Below are 6,570 nucleotides of genomic sequence, written 5' to 3' on the forward strand. Positions count from 1 at the left end.
TCCGCGAACGAGATCCCTCGCTGGACAGCCATCGGGGGGACATTCATCGCCCTTCTAGCTCTTTGTGGTAAATTTCCTTGGCTCTAAGGTGCAATATTAACGGTCGATTGGCGATTTCTCAGCATCATTACGTAGATTCTACATGATATGTGGTATGCCAGCTGTGCTGGCATTAAAATTGGGGTACCTGTCCAGTGATCCCCTGAGCACCTACCACATACCGGTCGCTTCAGGCCGTAGGTTTTTGTGTGATCGAACTCATAACAGCGAAAGCATTGCCTCACGCCGTTGTTCTTCCTGGGCAGCTCAATTTGTACACGTTGCCTACCCACCCTTGCACAGTTGTACAGTGGCCCCGTTCCATGGGGGCAAGGATTAGGCTTGGCTGCGGGAGGCTGCTGCATTTTCGGCAGTTGCCGGAGTTTGGTTGACAGCCGTGACCAAGTGCAATGGGGCTTTGCTCGCAAAGGGTGCATGGGCCAACCCTGTTCCGAATCGCGGGAAGCTGTGTGAAGCTGTAGTTGTCAGAGCTGCACTCGCAGTAGTTGAGGTCATCGTGTTTGTTGTGGCAGTGGCTCCAGTTCCCAATCTTCCTGCCTCGGTTCTTCTATTGACTCGAGTGCTTGTCCAGGTATGGGGAGTGCATTCCGATCGCGTTGGTTTTTAAGCGACCTTGGTATTCGTCTGCATCGCAAATGGAATCCAATTCAGAATCTTCATCCATACGCAAAGTTTGAAATCTTCGAAGTTGTTAAAAAATTATTTATTTGTATTTGTTTTTTTTTAGAGAAAATTCACACGTCTGCTTAAAGATGCTGTTGAAGGTCATGCTTCCCACAGGGGGGAGTATGTCGGGTCAAGCAGCATAATGCATATGCCTACGCCCGGCAGCGGCTGTTCTGGCAGTTATGTCTCCCGCTGCTTTCGTGTTGCTGCTGCTTGTGCTCGGCTCAAAAGCCACGCCGATCTATGCCATAATGCTCTCACGTTCTCATTAAGAAGTTATGCATAGAACACGAGCAGTCGTCCCATTTTGCCCTGCCATTAGTCTGGTATTGATCTTCGTAACATTCGGTCTCTATACTTGTACCAATAAATATACATACGCGTACTGCCGCTACTACATGCCAATAAACTACTAAGCTAGTCGACATGATTTTTCCTCAAAGAAAAAAACCAACTGTTGATTTGGGGCTTAGAAAAAAGTTCTGCCATATAAAAAAAAAAATTTCATCAAACCATTTCTAAACCATTTCTCAAACTATTTAAGAAAAAGTTGGTTTGGATCCTTGGATAAATAGCAAACAAAAAAAATTAAATCATTTAAAAATATCATAATAGATCATAAAAACACAGTGACACAAGATTTTTATATATACAGACTAGGAGGCAAGCCCCAAGCTCACTCGCTTCGCTCGTTCGCCAACCCCCAAGTCTTCTAAAGTTATTTATTTTTCTTTATTACAAATTTATTATACCCGTACTCAAAAAAGAGTTAAGGGGTATATTAGATTTGTGGTAAAAGTGGATGTGTGTAACGCAGAGAAGGAAACGTTTCCGACCCCATAAAGTATATATATTCTTGATCAGCATCAATAGCCGAGTCGATATAGCCATGTCTGTCTGTCCGTCTGTCCGTCTGTCTGTCTTGTTGAGCGCCTAGATCTCAGAGACTATAAGAGCTAGGGCTCCAGACTCATGTGATATCCCACTGCTACAAGTGTATTTCAAAATTTCGCCCCGCCCCCTTCCGCCACCACAAAGGACGAAAATCTGTGGCAGGCACAATTTTAAAGATACGATAAAACTAAAAACGCAGTATCGTAGAAAATGTCCATATCTACCAGACTGCCAAATTTGAATCAGATCGGATCATAATTATAGCCAGAATGAAGAAATTAATTTTCAGTTGCTTCCCCTCCCCCTCCCGTTCCAGACAACGCAACTCATTTTCCTTCTCGCTCGCACACTCTGCCGCGTTCAGTGCGCGAGCAACCCCTAGCGGAGGAGATGTAGAATATGAATGGAACATGTACAATCTACATGTTAGATGTAGAATAGACATTGTATATGTAGATGTAGATAGCAGATGTAGCAAAAAAATTTAATATGTAAAATTTTTTTTTTTTTTCTAAAATTCTAAAAAATCATAAGCTCAATAATGTATATACTGACTGAGTACGGGTATAAGTAGAGTCGTGTCCCCAGAAACGACTCACACGTTCCTTCTCGTTTTTAATTTGAATTTGTATCATTTTATTGATTCATTTTATTATAAAGGGGTCTAAATCGGATGATTCTAATTACCGTGGGATCTCCAATTTATCTGCTATTCCCAAACTCATCGAAAAAATAATTACTTCCCAGCTCCAACACTTTTGGTGTCCCTTATTCTCTGAATCGCAGCATGGATTTGTAAAACGTCGGTCTATTTCTTCTAACCTCCTGGAATTCTCCACCTTCGTGCATGCGAGTTTCGCTAAGCAGTCTCAGACTGATGTAGTCTATACTGACTTTAGTAAAGCCTTTGATTCAGTAAATCATAATCTGCTTATTCATAAATTATCTCTTCTAGGGTTTCCGCCTAAACTTCTTTTCTGGTTTAATGCATACCTTTGTAATCGATCTCAGCGTGTCTGTTTTAATAACTCTTTTTCTAAGCCTGTTTCTGTATCGTCGGGGTACCTCAAGGTAGCCATCTTGGCCCTCTGTTGTTTAATTTGTTCATCAATGATCTTTCCCAAGTATTAACTCATTCCCGAGTACTTATGTATGCGGACGATGTCAAGTTATGTTTCTCCTATAGCTACCTATAGCGTCAAGATCAGGCTGGAGACATAATGGGGATATGTCTCCAGTCTGATCTTGACGCCCTCAACAACTGGTGCTTAATAAACATTCTGCCCCTTAACATTTCCAAATGTAACGTCATGACATTCCATCGCAGCAAGCCTTACCTTTTTGACTACAATATCCATAACTGTTCCTTAAACCGCCTTTACAAGTTACTGACTTGGGAATTATCTGTGTTATAACTCACACATATTCGCTATTTAAAACAAAGCCAGAGGTATCCTGGGCTTTATCAAAAGATGGTCTAAGGAGTTCACCGACCCTTATACCACTAAACTTTCATATGTATCCCTTGTCCGGCGTATCCTTGAATACGGATCCTGCGTTTGGTCTCCGCATTATCAAAAATATCAGGATATGATTGAGTCCGTTCAAAAACAGTTTATCCTTTTTGCACTTCGTGGCCTTAATTGGTTGATTCCACTGCCCTCAGTAGCCTTTTTAGCATTTCTATCCCTTCCCGCCCGACTAGGCATTACTCTGTCTTTATAATTACTCTAACCATGAATCTTTCCGTAGCCTTTGCCGTAACTACATTACCTTCTTCCATCTGTTTTCCTTCGACACTAGTTCTATTAAGGTAAAATCTTTGTTAACAAATAACGTAATTAATTAATCTTAAGATGCAAGGTATTTGTTTCTGGTCTTTGAGAGGGCCGAGCATTTGCAGATTAGATGTTCCAGAGTTTCGGTAGCCCCAGATTCATCACATTTCCTGCAGTTGCTACTGTTGGTGATGCCTACTTTGACTGCATGTGCTGCTGCCAGGCAGTGACCTGTGAGTATACCCACTAGCATCCCACAGTCCTTCCGTGGAAGGTACAGTAGGTAGTGGCTGAGTTTACCATTGCTCTCCTTGCACATGGTTTTCTCGATCCTGCAGGTGGTGTCATATTCACATTACGTTATAATTTGTTAGTTTAACTGCTCATAGTTGAATCTTTTTAAATAAATACAAACGTCGCACGCTGAATACCCTAATGACAATTACTTCAATGTGAAGTCATTTATTAAATATTGTATTTTTATATATGTATATCAGATCATTATTATCGAATATACCATTTTAAAAGAAATTATCATCGAAGGAATATATACAATATAAGAGTTTTTTAATATTGGGGTTGTAAACGTCCTGCAAAATTAACTTACACTTATAAAGTGAAGGGTATATTTCGACAGCGCTGTAAAAAACGTATGCATGTGCACACATACAGTCGTCGCGACGACTCGGCTCAGCTGTCGCAGCGGCAGAGAACCAACTTCGTGTACCTTCGAGAGCTGTATGCATACAAGAGAGCGGCTGGCTCTAGAGCGCTCTCTCTCTCTCTCTTAAAAATTTCTAGAGAGCCTGGAGTCAACTCTAAAACCAGCCTGCAATATTCGTGTGCAAAAATTTCGTATGGCGTTATGTATCTTATTCTTATATTGTCTTTGCACAAACTGAACGACTAGTGATTCATTTTCGGATCTGAATTCGATAGTTATACCCGTTTGTGTTTCACGTAACTCACGTTAGCGATATCCTTTACGAAGTTTTGGTCCACTGGGAGAAAAGACAACAACAAAATCATAACAAAAGTCGGGTTAACACCAATCAGAGAAGAAACAAAATTGGTTTTTGCTGAACGGATCGCATACACACAAAGTTGTTTGCATGTGTTGGACTTTCGGTATGCTAGCACACAGCACATACTGTGCTGGGGGCAATTACAAAAACAAAAGAGCTCGCGGAGCAATGGGCCTGGGCACCGCTGTTCTAGACAATGTACTCATGCAGGCTAAATTGTGAAAGCTTTTTCTTTCGAATGCAGTTTATTTTATGAAGATATTGTGATTCGTTCAGATTTTATTAATTTAAAAGCTGAAGTGGTCGAAGGCCCCACTGTGCGTCGTTGGACCCATAGTGCAGTCCTACAAAAGACCTGCGGTCGACGAGCTACCCACCTACAGAAAATAATACAGCAATTTTTGACTAACTTGATCAGAGTTTTCCGGAGTAGCAGCAATCCTTCATTCCTCTTTCTCAAATGTTGTGGGCGCTTTTGACAGTATAGTGGAAAGGGTGCTTCGCAACAGAATATTTGCTGAGATTTCGGTGATGCACCATGGTCAGATCCCTAAAAAGAAGGGATTGTCCACAGGTGAGTACTGCCCTCTCTGCTTACGAGCCTGGTTGAAGCTGAGAATTTCCTGAGTTAAAATTGTATTTTGGCTGAGTTGTTTGCTCCCATCATAGTAGGTCGAGTACTGGTACTGCCGACATGTTCAAGGGAACACCTCTGCCAGCTATACGACTAATACCTGGCCCTGATGCAGCTCCTGGTATTGGTACTCGGGGAAGTCCTTCCTCCGGAGGGGGAGGTCCTTCTACTGTCAGAGAAACTATGTTTTCACCACGCAACAAAACAAAGCCCAGGACACGTTTTTACTCTCGTTCGGGCACTTTCGAGTTCTTAGATCTTATCTTGCGAAACTCTTCGCAGTCGCCCAATATTAAATTCATGTGCTTATCAAATGCTTTGAAAGTTTCGATGAATGTACGAGAGTCTTGCAGAACGATTCGCACCCGATAATTCAGATGCTGAATCATTTTGTTATTTTTTCCAATGGTCTGAAATAAAATTAATATTATGTTACACAATTATCTATATATTTTAATAGTCCTGCAGGAAATATTTTATTTTAAGTAGAAAACCTTAAATGAAACATGGCGCCACGGAAGTAAGAGCTCCAATTGCTCTCTTAGAGTAGATTGACCTAATTTTGGATCTCACGGATATAATATATGATTTACCCCACATCGGTGTCTCACTTAATTCCTCTTGTCTTCTATTTTACTCGTTAAACCTCCCCAGAAATAATATCGGGCTTCAAAATTTAGCTCAGTTTCGGAATTATAGATAGAATATTATAGAATTTAAATTTATTAATTATATTATGCTTACATTTGCAATCATGATCAGCATTTCAGTAAAATATTTTATTTTCAGTTTAAGGTTTTACATTTATTTCTGCACTTCATGACCAATATTCAAGCATTTTCATTCGCTAGATAGCGAGAACGTGGCAGGCGAGTCTGCCACAGGAAAATTTGGTTTTCCTTCCTTTTGGCTGTACTATAATTTCGATATGATCCAGATTATCCGGTAGATAATATAATTCTTTATAATTCATCGCTGTCGGTTTTCTCGTATTTTCAAAATTGTGGAAGCCACAGATTTTCGAGATTTGAATACTTTTTTAAAGTGTGATGTCACTGGAGTCTGAACATAAACAGACATCGACTGGGCTACTGATGTTGATCAAGAACATGTACACGATGGTATCAAAAATACGGGTATATTGCATGTATTGCATGTTGTATATACAGTTGTGTTCAATAAAATAGTAGTGCCGCACCTCACTACTTTCAAAACTCTTTTTGAGATATTTCTAGTTTTCCAAATTGAACAATTGATACCTTTACGGAAAGCATGGAATGTAAATATTAGAAACTCCAAGAAACCGTGTTACCCATAATATCTGCTGTTCAATAAAATAGAAGTGCTGGGTTAAATAAGTTTAAAACGAGAAGGAACGTGTGAGTCGCTTCTGGGAACGCGACCTTACTTATGTATACTTATGATTCTTAGAATTAAAAAAAAATGTACATTTTACATTTTTTTGCTACATCTGCTATCTATACTATAAATAGGGACAAGATGGATCTTTATT

At 40.2% G+C, this 6,570-nt stretch overlaps 1 pseudogene; it reads right to left on the reverse strand.

The window, feature by feature from the left end:
* Positions 1 to 4,859: 4,859 nt before the first annotated feature.
* LOC111080263 lies at positions 4,860 to 6,134 on the reverse strand (annotated as a pseudogene).
* Positions 6,135 to 6,570: the final 436 nt, after the last annotated feature.

Source organism: Drosophila obscura, unplaced genomic scaffold (assembly GCF_018151105.1).
Source record: "Drosophila obscura isolate BZ-5 IFL unplaced genomic scaffold, ASM1815110v1 contig_9, whole genome shotgun sequence".
Taxonomy (NCBI): Eukaryota; Metazoa; Arthropoda; class Insecta; order Diptera; family Drosophilidae; genus Drosophila; species Drosophila obscura.